Raw genomic sequence first — 17,193 nt, 5'->3', positions numbered from 1 at the left:
TCGATGAATTTCGAGCTGAAAGCTGCTAATTAGAACGCGTAGCCGAGTGCTCGGGGCACCACCCTTGCCGTCCTATATATCAGAAACGAGTATCGATTTTTCTGTCAACATCGGATTGAAATAAGCGATCTCCGATGCAGGGCCATTAGCGATCGTGACCCTATTTCCCGTGGCAATCCTACTGAAATTTATCGAACCGTTCGCTCGCGAAACTGCCTTGCTACCCTTTCGACGATCCCGATGAATGAGAAAATATAAATGTATATTCGACGATACTTATCGTTACTTGTCGAATATTTTCTACCAGCATCAATAACTCTACCGTTCCTAATTAACGACGTTAATATCTTCGATCAATGAATTGTCCTGTGCGAAGAGAATCCAATTAGTTGGTCCCGGATCTTCGAAACGGTACATGGATAAAGGGGAGTTTTAAAAAGAGGCAGACCAACGGAAACGAAAGACGGCACGCGTGCACTCTAAACTTTAGTAACCCTGTTTTACGGTACACGGTTCTTCTGGCTTTTATTTACAGTGTGAGCAACCGGTGGCACTGCGAGAGACCGCAAAGGGTCAATGGTTGTTGCAACCCGTTGAAACCGACGCGGTGATAAATTCGGCCGGCTGATTTCACTGTGTTCGTCGGTTAAAAGCCGCGTGATTTCGGTCACAGGGATAAACACCGGGTGCAAAGGAACAGGATCGCGAAGGATGCGATTAACGTAACATTTGCAGGAGACTCGGCGAACGAATGCGTTTCCCTTGACGTTTATAGCTCGAGGATAAATAATTACTATCATTCTACGGTTTAATAATAAATAAAACTTGGAAGAGGTATGCGGCTGAATAATGAACGAGTCATTAATAACGAAAAGCCTTTGACTGGCGCAGTGAAAACAGATGCGATTAATCAGCCACGCGTTAATTAGAATCATTAAGGATGGGATCGTTTAAATTCACGATTTAATTGTTTAGATGGATATTACGGTTACTGGCAGCATATTAATGGTGCCATTATGTAATTATTAGTCAGCAGTTCTAGTCGATAATTGTGTAACCAACATGATACTTTCAATTTCCCAACACCGGAGCTGATAAGACATTCACCTCGGTAATCAACGGCTGTCGTGGTAATTTCCCTCCCGATAAGTGAATAAAACGAACGATGAATCGGTTCGACGCTCGCTACTATATTGTGAGTTGAAAAAAGATTGCCGAGTCCGGAAACCGATCATTTCTCATGAAACGGATGTAACGTGGGATCCGCGGACTCCGTTGCGATGCTAATAACGCATACATCATCGTGAATAATTAACGTCTCGTCTAGTTGAGCTGCCACGGAGTTAGACGTGCCAAGTGAAAACGGGAGACATCGTATTCGTGGGAAGGCGCTGACGAGAACGAGCCTCGCATTTTCACCTGATCCATGATCGATCTGCTCGCCGATCGTGAATCGAACTCGAATCGATCGCCTTTCCACGAACGATGGACACGAGGAATTCTCGCGCTATGCTTCTCTATAAATACAAAGATTCCTCTTATTTCACTAAACTGGCTATATTTTTCATCAATTAGTTAGCTAATTAATCAATCGATGTGTCTACTCTATCTATATAATTTTAACTTTCTGCTCAATTAACCTGAACATCTCCAGGCTAACAATTATCCAAACGATGGATAAGGGTTAATACGGTGTCAATCAACTTTCATTCCCCTGCAAATCTCTTCAGCTAAAGTAAAAGTCTGCAACATGAAACGTTGCGCATCATAGGTATCATTGAAAGCATTTACACCGTTATTCACGACAATCTTCTCCATCCTAGTCTTCTCGAAGAGCCGTGTTCACTCCAGGCTAAATATTCATTTAACTCCACTGATTAAACTCTATATCTTTTATGCTCGCGGGAATAGATAGTTAAGCGTCTTTAAACGTGTTTTGTATAATATTATCATTTACATACGACGCGTGTAAGTTACAATGAAAGAATGTTGAATTTACGACACGTTGAATTTGACCTGTTACCTCAATGTTACACGAGTGCTCGGAGGGTTAACAGACGGTACGCAACGGGTTGTCCAAATAAAGCGCGTAATTACATCGCGATATTAATGATCTCCATTAATAGCATGCTGAAAATCGCCGGCCGTTGATGCTGGACGCCACCTAGAAACCGGCTTTCGATTGACACACATTCGGCTCGGCGACTCCGCGTACGCTTTGCTCACTCGGGGATCGGCTCTCGCTAATTGTTTTCTGCGAAACGTCTTCCGCGATATTTATACGCCGCCAGGACGAGCGACCGCGAGCATTCGTATGCCGTTTAATAATCGTCGATTCGAAGCGTTATCTCGGAGGTTCGATCTTTCGAGGTCCGAGGTGCCGCGAGATTCGAAAGAACCGTTCGCGAAAAATTCCGCGCCGTTCGTTCGATTAATCGGCGATATTTTAAGCGTCGCCCGTGCAATTAACGACCACGAATACTGTATTTTTATGCGACGCCAAGCACCGAATCGTTGTCTTCGATAATTACCCGAATATGCGTGCTTTATCCTCGCGATCCCCGAACGGATTCGTCTCGGCGCAACGGACCACCTCGAAACCGCTTTACGAGGACTTGGCCGGGTACAATTGTTGGCACACATTCGTCGGACCCTGCGATCGAATATCGAGGATTCAACCGGTTCGTTGGAATCGATTTTTTTTTTATTGCTCGTTTCGAAACTCATTCCTTTTCCCTTGCAATTAGTTTAATTAACTGGCGCGCTCCATGGCGCCGGCGTTTTATACTTATCCGTTGCCCCTGCACATTTTCTTTAAATATTACTTTTCTCAAATTTGTGTGCCTAATTTTAATAATTTTAATCCTGATCGCTACTGACCCGAATTTAATTTAGGATTAAAATTAATTCGAAAGAGCATCGATCGTCCCTACAGATTTATGCAAGAACTTTCGAGCCTGTTTTATTCGGTTACCCGATAAAAATGGATGTTATGCACGAACGAAGGCACGCCGCTCTCGTGCACCGCCCGAAGTGGGTCACTTTTACCCCCTGTAGCAAGCTGGATCGCGATCGCGATCGATGATCAGGATCGATCTCTGTGATGCGAGCGATCACGATGTTGCGTGGCATTGATCGTTGCCACGTGCGAATACAAGTCGTTTCAAAAACGATTGAACAATTCTGTTAAATTTTTCGTGAGACAATTGGAAAAATTTGTGGAATCTTCTGAACACAGTTATCGGGTTCGATTACGTAAAGAATCTATCTCGATGTTATCATTAAATTCCGCTACGAACTTTCCAAACAGCCTTATAATTATCAGCAAACACGCGATATCTTCCGTTCGATCGTGTATCATTATCGAAACCGTGTAATTTTAACCAATTGAAATTGTCATTCGTTTATTTTGAAATGAGTTACAGGGTCAGTGTGTTTTTGAATCGATCTGTAAGCGGTATTCCGTACGGATCAATTCGTTCGTCCAAGTATCGTGTCCTTTCAAGATTTACAACCGTTCGACCGATGCATCCGCGATAACAGCAATTATTATCACCGTGCTACTTTATAAATTTACGATCTCAACGTCGATGCATTTGTCGCTATCGATCGGAGATCCGACCACGATATTCTTCCTGTTCTCGTATCACTTACGTTGTCGTGAAGCTCGTTCATCGATTTGAGATATCCGTCCGAAGATTTACAACGAAAAATAAAACCATGCTCTTCGAGTAATACTTTCGCGTACATACCGTGCCAATTAAAATTTTGATTTTCACTAATGATGTTAGTCGAATTGTTCGGTGACAGTAGACTATACAGCTCTAGTTCTAACAAATGAGAACGTTCATTGAGTTTCTCCATAGCGACGCGACATCGCTACATTTCTATTCTCGAATAGAATTTCTATTAGAAACTGCGCGCATGTCGCAGAGGACCGGCAAAAAATCGGTGAAAATTGCTTGGATCGAAGAAAAGAAGAAGGTTCCGTTGGTGACGAATCGGTCTCGACAAGCGGGAAAACGGATCGCTGTATCTTCTGGTGTCGTAACACAGCTTGTTCCCTATTAAAATGCATCGTCCGTCCCGTAGAAACACCCTTTCTAACAGTTATAGACCGCCCGCCATAAATTTTACCGGTACGAGCAGCAGGCTGCTCTAAATGGCGACGCGAGATTTCTACCGGGACAAAACGATCGCCGCATAGAAGATCCAACCTTGCCAATGATCGATTCAAATCCGAATATCTCCTCGTCCCGCTTCCTGTTTCTTGTCGTTTACTCGTTGGATACCACCTACGAAGAGATACCTCGCTCTTCTTTTTCCTCACTCTTCGATTAATTCATTCTTTTCACCGCGAGTTTTATTCTCGTCCCTTTCCTCTTGTAACACCAACGCCCATGGCGTTCACCTGTCGACCTTCTTAAGAGAGATCCATCCACTTCTCCGTGCATCGTCCTCGATCTTGACGCGGCGATTCTTCTTCTTTCAGTTTATAAACAATCTAAGATCGAATCTCCGAAGAGACTGAAACCCCAAGTCGATTTCCGCGTGTCGTTCGGCTGTATCTCGACTCCCCTGATTATCAGCCATTTCTATGCAACCTCTACGACTCTCCGTTGTTCGATCGATCGTACGAAAACGATTTCTCCAGGACTAATCGACGGTAATTATCTGCTTCGAAGCGCGAGGAAGTGGGCGTTCGTGTTTCGATACGATGCTCGTTGATAAAGGGAAGCTGAGATGTATAGTTGAAGAAGCGATTCCAGGTTCGAACAGTGGTGGTGGGTCATAGGTGATGGAAATGTTATTTATACAGGATGAGCTTTTTTTGCAACACTGAGTTTTCTATGGAAAGATGCTTTCATCCGTTCAGTTTTGCTCTCCGGATGTTACCAGGAACAGCTCGAGAAGAATTTCTTTTCCCTTATACGTTAGGCGGATCCAGGCGATCCACATAAAAAGAGCCGGGGCAATCGCATTTTCTCTCGGTCGTTGGCGGACTTCCGCTTGAAAAGCTTTCACGCGATCGTTGAAATTTTTCATCGAGGCGCTCCATTTTCTCCGGACGAATTCGTTCGTTCCCCAAGTCGGCCAATTACCTTCTCGCCACCTCCGCCGCCTTCTCTCTCGACTCCCCCTGATCGCGGCGTAACGAATTAATACGATATTAATAAATATACCCGTCTAGCGAAGAGTCACGCGCGTTTATCGCGTTTTCTCATCGCATTCCGCCAACCGTGCACGCGAAATATCATCGGGTGCGTTGGAAAAATGTTTCGCCGAGACACGCGAGCCTTTCACGAGACCGTGGAATCGCAGTCGCGGTAAAAGGAGAGATTTCAAAGCCTTCGTTGCGTCTACCAGCGTCGTACAATTAAAGGCAAAGCGTCGCGTCTTTCATTTGCATAACATCTCGTCCCTGCGAGATCACGCGTGCCTTTAAGAAGATTAAATGATCCAGATCTGAGAATCGCAGGAATTTCATTCGACGCGTATCAAAGACTTTACGGAGAAAACAATGGAAAACGCAGAGTAACTCGACAAATTTCAAACTTTCGAATGTCAAAGAGAAATGAACACGTATGTAGATCGATGCAAAAAGTGTAGGGGACTGATGTAATGGCGCATCGTCGTCGGCGAGGGAAACAGCGATACTTTCACTGAGCACCTGTGGCCAGGATACTCGGGGACGCTTGTTCGAGAGGAGCAACGCGTGGGCGGAAGTTACATATTAAAGTTACGTCGAACCGGGACGGACAGGTGCACCGGTACACGCATTCTCTTTGCATTGTTCGTCGCGACCCGGTGCATCTCTCGAGCGGCATCCACGCAAAGCTGGAACGGGTATGCCCACGCTTTATGCAAATCGAAGCACCGTGTACGATCTTGCGGCGAATCGGATAACTGTGTACACTGTCGGACAGACACGGTGTCCTCCAACGGGGAAGTAAACCATTCTGGACCATCATGGAAAACGTGAACGCTAAATTACCTAATTTAACATCCAAATTATAATATATTCGCAACCAAGTATATCTTTCCTCGCGAGTGCGAATTCACGCTGCACTTTTACCAACAAATCAATACATTTCAATCAAGAAACTCGGCAGATTTCTAGGATGATACGCAAGAATGTATTCCAACTTCTACAATCGGAGAAAGCTTAGTGCAATCTCGTGGATTTGCTTTTCTCGCACGATATATTACGAATAAGCATCGCGTTCGATCACGATTCATTAAATCCACCCACTAATCCGCGGCTTGTAAGAGAGGATCATCGAATAATCAAGGTCTCAGTCGTTATCGTACCGCTCGTGCCGTTCTATCCGGCTTAAAGTTATTAATCTTCAGCTCGCCGCCTAATTGTTTGGCCGACGAATTTATCACAGCACGCCGGCTAGCCAAGGAGGATTTAATTGCTCCACCTTCAGTGGAGTACTAATTAAAGAATGGTAGAGATACTTTCTGCGTATGCAACAGTGTGTGTCCGTGTGTCCATGTGTACGATAGGCATCGTCTAAACGGAACTAACGAGCGAGCTGCTCTTAATACGCGTGCGAGCGAGTCAGCTCTGCCATTTCGACGAGCAGAAAGCATTGTCGGAGCTTTAGATCGCGATTGTCCATTCAGCGTCGATAATCGCTGTTATGCTCGCAACTTTCTCCAAATTAGCGGTAAAACGTCACACGGTGCTTAGATAGGGTTGCTTCCATCGTTTACCTTTTACTTTCGAGTCTATTGTTGTATGGGAGGATCTATTCTGTGGAAACTGTTCTTCGCGTGTCTAACTGAGAAAACTATCTTCTTTCAAATTCTTCGTTTTCTTAGTTATTTTTTTATCGACGTTAACCGGTTGTAGCGATTATATATTCTACTGGAAAGCTTCGATTCTTTTCTTTGGCACTCAGGATTCATCCTCTTACAAACATCGTTTCGAATGTCATTTCTGGGGTATAAAGATAAATCTGCTGGATTTAAGAACGTGCCAAATGTATTTTGCATGGAGCCTCTCAGGGTGCTTCCGCCTAATGGCCTCCACCAGCGTGTCATTACCCGTAATTTCGCCTCGAAAGCACATTAACCGTCAAAGTCGGTCATGAACAGGGTCGTGCGTGCACGTCCGAAATCATTTCTCTGGCAATGATTCAAACTTTCGGCGCGCCATCGGAAGGTACGCGAAACGATTTTCGACCATAAACCATCCCCGTTAAGCGATCGTAATTGCTCGTGAAATTGGAGCCACGAAATTCGGGGCAAATATCGCTCCTGTGTGTAATAAAATTTCGGAGAAAATGGAGCTGAAAGAAAGTACAAACGAATTCGTGCAGATAGGAACGGGCCAAAGTGGATCGAAGGCGGCTCGTTAGCCGAGGATCGTGACACTTCCTCTTCCTTTCTCGTGCACGAAACACGTTTTTCGAAGGTCTGCTTTGAGACGAAGAAGCAAAGTGTTGGTGGTAGTTTGAGACGCGACTCGTTAACCGCAACTTCGAAACAGCTTGATCCGCTCGAGGTACGCGCGCGAAAGAAATACGACTAGGAAAGAGCGAGCAAAGGTTCCGAGCGTAACGTTTGCGCCTCTCGAACCGGAAATTCCTCGGGGTTTTCGAGGTAATTCCTTCTTTTTTTTTTTCCAACCATTTCTTTTCTCGACGCTGCTTGCGTTGCTCTCGTCTAATTACCGAGGCCAGGAAATAATGTTTTCCGAGCCGAAGAAATTCAATTTCAACTTGGACCCTCGTTCGCAGTATCATTCCCTGCCCCCTTGCAATTTCCTTAATCACAAATTGCGATGAATTAAATTTGCGATCTTGTAGAAACTCCATTTCGAAAGATAGGTATCTTGATCGCTAATTATCGGCATGTACAAAGTATTTCGCAAGGAAGAATCGGTGCTTCGAACGAAATGTAATTGTAATTATTTCATACCTTATCATATTAATGCCACTTGAAATTTTTCAAGTATACCCAGCCGAAGTAAGGGAAAAATTGCAGCTGCTGTTTCGAAGCAAAATCAATGGTGATAGAAAATAGGAAGCGGAATATCGTTTGGATTAGTTAGCGAAAAGCAATTATCGATGTATGCAACGTGGCTGGCTCTCTTAAAACGTGAGTTATTAACTCGATGGCAAAAGACGGAGGGGGTTACGGTAATTGCCCGGTCGGCTTAGAGTTTATCTACCTCTTGGTACCGAGCCGCGTACGGCCTGGACTTTCGTTCGGGATTAGTAAGAGTAAAACGTAAATGCTCGGAGACATCGATTAACGGTAACGGTAAACGACTTACTTCTCTGGTATTCCTGTGCTGCACGCGTGCACAAACACGCCTTCGAAAGGTTCGCGCTTGCCTGGAGTCGCGATTTTCAGCGACTCGTATCATTCCGATGCGCGTAATTAATCGTCGATACGCGCACCGACGATCGATTCGAATCGAACGCGGAAACGATCCGCTCCATGAATTCTCTCCTACACTTGAAATATTTAATAATGCGACCTTGAGCTTCAATTTGCTGCGTCATAAGTGCCATTCCGTCACACTTTTATGTCGTCGAATTGTTTCAAAATGAATCATTGTTAGCCATGATTCAATTTCATTGTCTTGTTGCTTCTATCGTTCGATTGAAAAGAAGAATTTGCAACACCAGTACCGCTAGGAAAGTTTACGGGTTGCTTAGCCGATGGAATTCCGATTTTAATAACATCGACGCTCTCCTAGGAAATTATCTATCTCGAGGAGTTCTAAGCGCGACTTAAATATAGATCAACCGATCGATATATCATAGGTGCAGTGATAAAAGCCACACCATGCCACGGTACCGCGTGTATCACTTGTTCTGTAATTAAAGCTCCTAGCCACCGGTTCGATGGATACTGCGATAAGAGGTCGATAAGCGTCGATACAAATTAAACGTTTCCCAACGACAGTACCACGTTGACCACCGGCAATGACTACTTTCCCACGAAACTTGTCCTATACTACTGAATATTTTCTGCATTATTGCTGATCGAACAGTTCATAAATAGTTGAATAATTTCATGAAAATATGTTTAAATAAAACTGGTCCACGTGTAACGTGACAGGCTGTAATTAAAATTATTCAGATTAAGATCGTTTTCCAATTAAACTTTCTACTTACCACATTATAAAATTAATACACTTACTTCTTTAGAATTCTTTGAATTTCATTCAATTATTAGATTATATTAAACTTTTGATGGTTTTAGCATAGAATTCTTGTCTCACTTTCCCAGCTAAGATTGATCCTCCTTCGAAAGCAATTCGTATTTCAAATGTATATGTTAGGCAAAGGAAGCCGGTTTAGTTGCTTCTCGGGCTAGACCGCGACAGATTTACCGAGGAATCATGCAAATCATCCAGCCGTTTGCACTATCATCATTTCAGGTATTTCATGGAGCAACCGTGGCGCGCAAGAATTTAATCGAAAACCAATTTTCGACTCGTTCTCGTTACACGCTGCTTTCACTCGATTAGACCAAGTCCCGTGGAGAAAAAAGAAATTAGCAAACGCGTAGGGGCGGGTGGTGGTCGATGAATACACTTATAGCAGGAAAAATAAGCCTGGCTGAAGGGGACTGGAGAGCCCATTTGCAGGCCGTTTGAGAGTAAGATTTAATTCACGATAGGGTCCGGCTTTTCGCTACCAACACCATAATCACTTGGACACGTTGATGTATCGTGTGCCCGGGGCCCCGAACTTGTGTACGCTGCTTTAATTACGGGCTTGCAGCCAGACTGCCTAAGCGGACTCATTGAAATCTGGACCGAATACCTCGCTCCGGGCCCCCTTGTTCTTGGAAAAGAAAAATTGCAATTCGACGCTGTTGTTTTCCCTGTTTGTTTCGCCGATTTTATAAACCGATCGATTTCTTCCCATTAGATATTCCAATCGATTAATTTGCCTCGATACGATCGAACGATCACGACGAGGAAGTCCAAGGATAACCTGGAAATTTGATCGTTTACCTTGGAATAACCGATAGCTAGAGATACGCGCTTTCAGATGCAGAATGTAAGCCAGTCGGCCAGAATATCGCTTGTTAAAGCAATGACTAAGCGATTCTAGCAATTAGTCGTGAATCTTAACGATGTTCCGTGCATCAACCACGCCTAAGGCCCGCGATCGGATTCTACGTTGGATCTCGAAGCTATCGCCCTCGATAGAGATTCATTTTAATTTAGCCGACCGTACAGCCGATCCCGCTAGATTATAATCGACGATCGTTGTCTTTCTATCTACGTTGTACCGATAGCTTGCCAGGAGAAACGGAACGGGCTAACGTAGAATGTATCGTGCTCTTTCGAAAAGAAAGTCGAGGTGTCTCGACGGTAGTAGGGTAAGGTTTCCGTTAAATCTTTAACGAGTTCTCCCGTCGTTTCAAATTTTAAGTTCACATCGATCGTCTTGAAATAATCTTTCTTTGAATACTTTGAAATTCATTGTCAGGATAAATTGACTCGTCTAACAGCGATTTAGATTAACGGTACAGCCAACAGTATTGACTCGTCATCGAGGACGAACGAGTAGCCGGGCGTGTTTCCTCGGAACGAAACGAAACGAAACGAAACGATACGACCGATATAATTTCCATTAGAATCGCATTACGGATCGTGCACGGTACACGCGTGCTGTAATAGTAAATACGTAAGAACGGTCACGGCGTGCCTCCACGTATTCACGGGCGGCCGGTTGACCGGTCCGGTATCGCGGTATGATAATGATCTTTGATTAAAAGCGTACCGGCACCGAATCGGGCGGATATACGCGAGGCGAACCGTGATATCGTGAAAATAGACAGATTGCCACTGTACGGAGGAATATCATACGTTACATTCAGGTCATCTTTGCTTCGATGACAATTCTCAGAAGGTCTTTGCTCGACAGGGGTAAGATGATCGGAAGTCGTAGACGTTAGTTGGCGGAAAGATGGACGGTACCGTGTCATTAGAGAGTGGCGGGTACGTGCCGATCGATAGAGAAGGGATAACATTCCTGCTTCTGTCGATAGATCGATCATCGCATCGTCCTAGCCTTCGTTCATCTCTCTTCCTCTGCTTTTTCTTCGGTCGATCGATCTCGCGAGTTTCGAAGCGTTTCTCTGGAGTAACGACCCGTCGTTGCGACCTGACCCTCCAAACTCCAAAGGAAATATATTCAATTTTTACAAACATTTAATAAATATATATATTTTTTCCCTCTTCCTCCTGGTATTCAGGCGCTGATCTAAAATTTCCATCAAATTCACAAGAGTGAAGATTGGAGGGCTTGGTTGCGACCACTCGTCGCTCAGCTTCGTCCAATCGGTTCCGAGCTGATCTTCGAACGTTTTTTCACCTCCGTCGATTGTTCTATCTCGGCGCAGTACGGTGATCGATTGGAAACCGGAGGTGCGCGAAACAGCGAGTGTGAGAAATGGTCAGCTTAGAGGAAATGAGGGTTTTTGCGGTGCCATTCGAGGATCCATAACGTTATTCCTCGGTTATCAAGAGTAATAGTGTATTTCTTCAACAAATTTGATCGACGCGTTTATTTTCAATCTACAACGAACAATCTCGTCCAGTTTTAATTAAACTGCACAGGTGTTACAAACGCCGATTCAAATAATAGACTTATTTTCTAAATTTCTCTATTTTAGTCATGTTTCGTGGTCACGCGTGAACGAGCCTCGGATTAATTAATATAGTCTACGTACATATATCATTCCAAGAAGCAACAAGAAAAATAATCTTCTTTTTTTCCAATAGACAGGTTCATTACACGATTCGTCTTCTCGAACGATAACTTTCTCGATAACTATGCGACTGTTCATCCCCTGCTTCCTGTTTCTCTCCCTTTCATTCCGTCTTCTCTTTTCTGCTCGTTTCGCGCAGACGAATGTGCAGAACAAGCAGGCGTGCCGGGCGTGCAAACTGGCCTTTACTTCAATGGGCCACGGCTGTTCCTTTGCATCGCGCGAAAGAGTTACCGCTAATCCGTGCTCGGGCTCAGCTGGCGCGTTGCAACAGTACGAGCTACAGATGGCCGCTTGTTGCCTTCGAATCAATTTCCAGCTTCCAGGATGGAATTGAAACTTGCGAGAATACGGTAGCTGCGCTCGTGATCCAAGTTCAAACGAGTCACCGTCGAAAGAATGGCACAGTGACACGATTTCCCCGCGCTTTTAATCGGCGCCCATGGTTCGATCTTCTTATCCGGTCGATCCGGATTTTTCTTACGCCAACTCTTTCAGAGAAGATCCCGTCGAATCGGGGACACTTTTCCTGCATCATTCGCGACTTCCTCCTCTCTTCTCGCGTCATTGATGATTCGTTAACGCTTCCGCGATGCTCGAAGAACACTTAACCAGCGGATCGAGCAAGTAGTACCTCTTAATTACTAGTGTAAATTATGAAAACGCGCAAAGGTTGGAAACTCTTGAGTGTACCTAACTCCTACCTGGATAGTTGGAGAGGTAAATTAAGTGGATTGACAAGTTTCAGGACGCGTGCTCGTTTGCGTTAATGAAATTTATATTATAATTAATTGCATTGTTTACGACGTTGTTGAAGTAAAGAGTAATTTGCATTTATAGTAGTGGTCGTACGGTTACTCGACGCTTGGCGTCTGTGCTGGTCGCGCGATGGAAGGGCCGACGTGCCATAGACGAGCACTGCTCGCGACGCCGGAACACGATTGTCGAGCGTTCGCGCGCGTTGCCTCGCAATTAGTGGAAATAATTTCGTCGTTAATTGCGTCACGGGCTGCCGGTCGCCTGTTTTCTCCGTTGCTAGATACGCGTCCTGTACGGCAGGCTGACGCCAGTTCGGCGTCTCGTTACGACGCGTCACATTGTCCGCGAACGCGACAGAAATGAAAATCACTTCACGGGAAAAGCTGTGCCCTCGTAAATAACAAGCTGCGTAGCACCGAAAGAAAACGCGAACTCTCGACGATCGAGCGTTTCATTGATTTTGATGGAGGATGACGGTGATAATTCGCGCGGGAAACGCAGGACGCGTCTCTCACTCCCTCGCGAGAGTTGCACATCGAGCACAATGAGAAACGTTCGACCTACTTTGGGCTGAACTCGGCTCGGCTCGTTCCGATATAGAAGCTTCTCGCCGCGAGCGTGAGTCTGACACGCCGCTGTCCGCTCCGTGTCTGGAAACGCGCGTGGAAATCGGCAGACGAACCGGACAACCGCTTTAATACGTCACGCTGTCGGATTCGAGTTCTCCCGTGGCGCGGAACAGCGTCGCGTTTATCGTTGCAACATCTGCTGGCGACTTTTTTCTCAGGATGTGACGTTGATGGTCAGCGAATCGCTCCTGTTCGCTATGGGCATTAGAAGCGTTTGCTACGATTTGTTCTTGTCAAACCAGTCCATTCGTTTCGACGAGGATCTGGACGTATGTCTTAATCTACTGTCGGCCATCCGCCGGATAATTCAATTGTGTCGATGATCAAATTAGGATCTATTAGACTTTTCGAAGATTACGGAATGATAATAATTAATAAATTATCCAAAATTTTTAATTAATCAAACCTACTGGTCTCCCTAATGAGATAAGAAGAAAGGAGAAAATGTAACTCTCTTCGAGGGAAATCGGTAGATCTTTCCCTGAAACGGTACGCGTGCCGGTTCGATTTTGACATATTTCCTCGTGTGACCTTGAATAGCCGAAGAAGACGCGCGACGCTCGGTAGGATGCAAGCTGGAAGAAGGACGGTTGACGGTGGCGATAGTAGTTAGCGGTAGACAAGAAGAGGGTGAAAGACGAAAGGAGGTGCGGGAGAAGGAGAAAGAGGGTCGTCCGAGAGAGAGGTGCGAGAGAAGGAAGGAGACAAGGAGGGTCGGTGATGGCTGCGATGGTGATGGTCAGTGGTTGTATACCGGTTAAGCCGTTCAGTGCCAGGCCGGCGTCCGTCACGGTTAAACCTCGACCACTTGGTCGTTCGACTCCTAGACCGGCACCGAATCCTTCGTGCCTTCAGGATACAGTCCTTCCAGGTGGTTACCACCTCCTGGACTCTTGTCTCCACTCGATCCACCGACCATTGTCCTGTTGTGAACCTTCTCCGAGGACGCGTCCATTCGCTTATCAGTGACATACCCAGACATATGACAGTTAAACAGTGGTTCCATCATTCGTGATTAATAAAACCAGCCTGGTCTAACTGATTTCAAAGTTTACTGGCTCCTTCTGCTCGAAGATAAGAATTCGATTCCTGCGATGGTCATTTGATAAAGGTCACCCGGTGTCGCTGATAGAGATCGAAGGAGACCCATGGAGGAGAGAACCGTGACCGGAAATTAGATACAACGGTTCATCGTCGGGATATCTCGAATTCTATTCGACTGATTCATACGCGGCTCCACGAAGAGGAAGCGATCCTCGTTGAAGCATCAATCAGAAGTGTAGCCTCTGCCAACGGTTCTGCACCTCGAATTCGAAATGAACGAATGAACAACCAGGTAGACATAGACGGGTACCGAGGATAGGGACCAATTTCGACATGTCCAGGTTGATCAGAATGGCGAAGAACCCGGGATCCGCGCGAGGTAGGGCAGCGGGAATCGAAATAAGCAACCAACAGGATAGCAGGATTCGGAGCGAGCGCGGATGAAGTAATTACCGAGGACTGACCAGTCACGGACCAGTCTGATCCCAAGGGAGATCCAGGTACTTCTTCTTCTTCCGCGTGTCTCTCATTCTTCCGTGCTTTCTTCAGAAAAGTCGTGTTCGTTCTTCCGCGGTCTCTGATCGCTCGATACCCTCTCTCGCCGTGGCGAGCCCCGTTTCTCTCGCCTCCGTACAACTTCATCCCCGACAGTCGACGACGGAACACGCGCGAGCACACCTGGAATTCGATGAATTGCACGCGATACCGTGTCGCTTTTCCCTGGTGTCGTTAACTTTTTTAACGCTTCACGAAATAGCTTGGTATCCGCGGTGTCGTTAACCCTTTCTTGTTTCTTAGAAAATTCAAAACTGTCAATTAATTGATTTTCGCAACAATTCCACTTGCAAATCCTGTAAATCTAGCTTAAAAGTAAAAGTAAAATGGTATCTTTTTGCAATGCGATCTTCCAGTTACGAAACTCTTCGAGTGTAAGGAGGAAAAGGTAAGAAGAGGATAGAGAGGGAGATGGTATCCACGGTGGCAATAGCAGAAGCGTAGAGGCGCGATAAAGCCCGGTAATTCCGCTACCAGTTACGAGTCCTTGATGGCCGATGCTATGATTTCCACGTTACTCGGTGGCCGCTTGAATACCGTAACGACGCCGAACGTGACTGCGATCGAAAAGCCGACGCGATACGTCTCGTGCACGCGCGCCCCTGGCGTCGATGCTCGTTTCCAGTTATCTATTACCGTTGTCATACTTCCGTAATACTTCTTCATCGGCCGTTAATCGTATACCGAGCCTTATGCTTGGTCCACACTGACACCAGTGCTACCGGTCTTCGGTAGACTTTACTCTGAAATTAATGAGAGGACTTCTTCACTTGGACACCCTTTATCGGAACCTGTCGCGCCCATTGGTGTCTATACAAGTGGTCGAGTAGCTCTCTACTAGCAGCTAAATTTTAAGTGGTATCAACCGTAGCGTTAATAAGGTAGCAAACGGAAAGATTAAGTCAAAGATCCTAAATAATTGCAATTACAGCCTCCAGGACTGCACTCAATTTTTTCCACTGCGGTAGTCAACGTATTTAACACTCGCGGAGATAACCTTAAGTACTAGTGTAATTGCTTTTATAAAATCTTGGTATTTCTGATTCTACTGCTACAGGCGAGGAATGTTGCCTGCCACGGTAGATACAGACGTGTAGTCATACGCGTCTTAAGCGAGAATTTTCTATTTTCTATTTTACGTTCCTGCTATAATGTTGATCCTACTAAAAATTTTCATTCGCCAACGCGCTGATGTACAGTTTCACTTGAGCGGGTAAGGAAACCAAGCATATCTCAAAGACATCCTTGGTTTGATTAATAGCCGGGAATTCTTTGAATTTATAGATACGGATAACTCTCTGTCCCGGTAACAATTCCTCGTAGGCGTGTCGCATCGAAAAAATAGCGTCCCGGCGGCGAGGATCAAAGAAAGCAATGTGTTGCAACAAGCTCTGTGCAACTTTCTCGTTCCCCGCGAATAGTCCACTTCCGTCTTCCGTATTTGAATCCGACGACAGAACTCGCCTCGAGTGTGCCTTCGAGAAATTCTCAACTCTCTCTCGCTTTATACCGTTGAACCTACATTATCGTAAACGTTCGACGACGATCTTAATCAATCATCGAAGCTGAATCGATAGAACTTGATCCACAAAAAAGAGGAATCTCGACCTGTCCGTCCGGTCGAGCAAAATTTCGCTCGATCTTCGATGTTCGTCCAAGTGCAACCTTGTTCGGGTTTTCACGAGCCGTCGTGTTCGATGATTTCAAAAGCGCGACAACGAGCGCGTCATCGATCGCCACGTTATAGGAAGCTGATCGAGACTTTATCTATCTCACGGTGAACTCGCACAGCGTTCTTCTTCCTTTTTGCCATCCCCGCGTGCAACGGGATCCTGGTGCCTTGATTTCGCGCCTATCACGGCAAAAACGCTGTTACTCGCCGCGTTATCCAACCGTGGATCGTTCCACCCGCAGAGGAGTTAACTCTCTCGGATGCCTCGCCTCCTCCTATCAACTTGTGGAACAATTTATCGACCAATAAACCTTGCACGCTTCCACTGTAATGAACATCATCCTCGTGAAATTTCAGCGCGACACAACGCGTCTGCAATCCTCTCCACCGGCTATTGTAACGCTGGTACGCGGTTCCGTCTATGCTGACGTTTTTCTGCTGCGTTAATAACTGGTTCTGTCTCAGGGTAATTATATTAGTCTGAGCGTAACGGGAATGGATCGAAGCTCCAAGGAATACTTCTTTCACTTTTGCACTTATCCCTTGGTGTTTTTTAGGGTGAAGAAAGGGTGACTGTTTTATTCAAGGATTTGAGGATAGGAATCTTGCAGATGTTAGAAAATTCCTTAGAGGATTGAAAATTCATAGCAAAAGCCTCTGCTTCCTTGAAAAGAGTATAATTGTACATGATTCGTGCTCGGTCGATCGTGTCCCGAAACGAATGGACAAAAAGTAGCCATTCTCGATGTAACACGGTGGATCTTGAATACTCGGGTAGTT

The 17,193-nt window shown here is 45.5% G+C and overlaps 1 protein-coding gene across 4 annotated transcripts in view; it reads left to right on the top strand.

The window, feature by feature from the left end:
• Positions 1 to 17,193, top strand: part of LOC114883113 (serine proteinase stubble-like) — a 49,594-nt gene that overhangs the window by 19,841 nt on the left and 12,560 nt on the right. The window contains exon 1 of one of the 4 annotated variants that reach the window (XM_029200556.2): positions 13,681 to 14,686. The exons of the other annotated variants lie outside the window; for them this stretch is intronic. The gene's annotated coding sequence lies outside the window, so the exon portion shown is untranslated. Of the gene's footprint in view, positions 1 to 13,680; positions 14,687 to 17,193 lie in introns of those variants that run through there. 4 annotated transcript variants of the gene reach the window in all.

Source organism: Osmia bicornis, chromosome 9 (genome assembly GCF_907164935.1).
Source record: "Osmia bicornis bicornis chromosome 9, iOsmBic2.1, whole genome shotgun sequence".
NCBI classification, from domain to species: Eukaryota; Metazoa; Arthropoda; class Insecta; order Hymenoptera; family Megachilidae; genus Osmia; species Osmia bicornis.
This window is presented reverse-complemented; position numbering and strand designations above follow the sequence as displayed.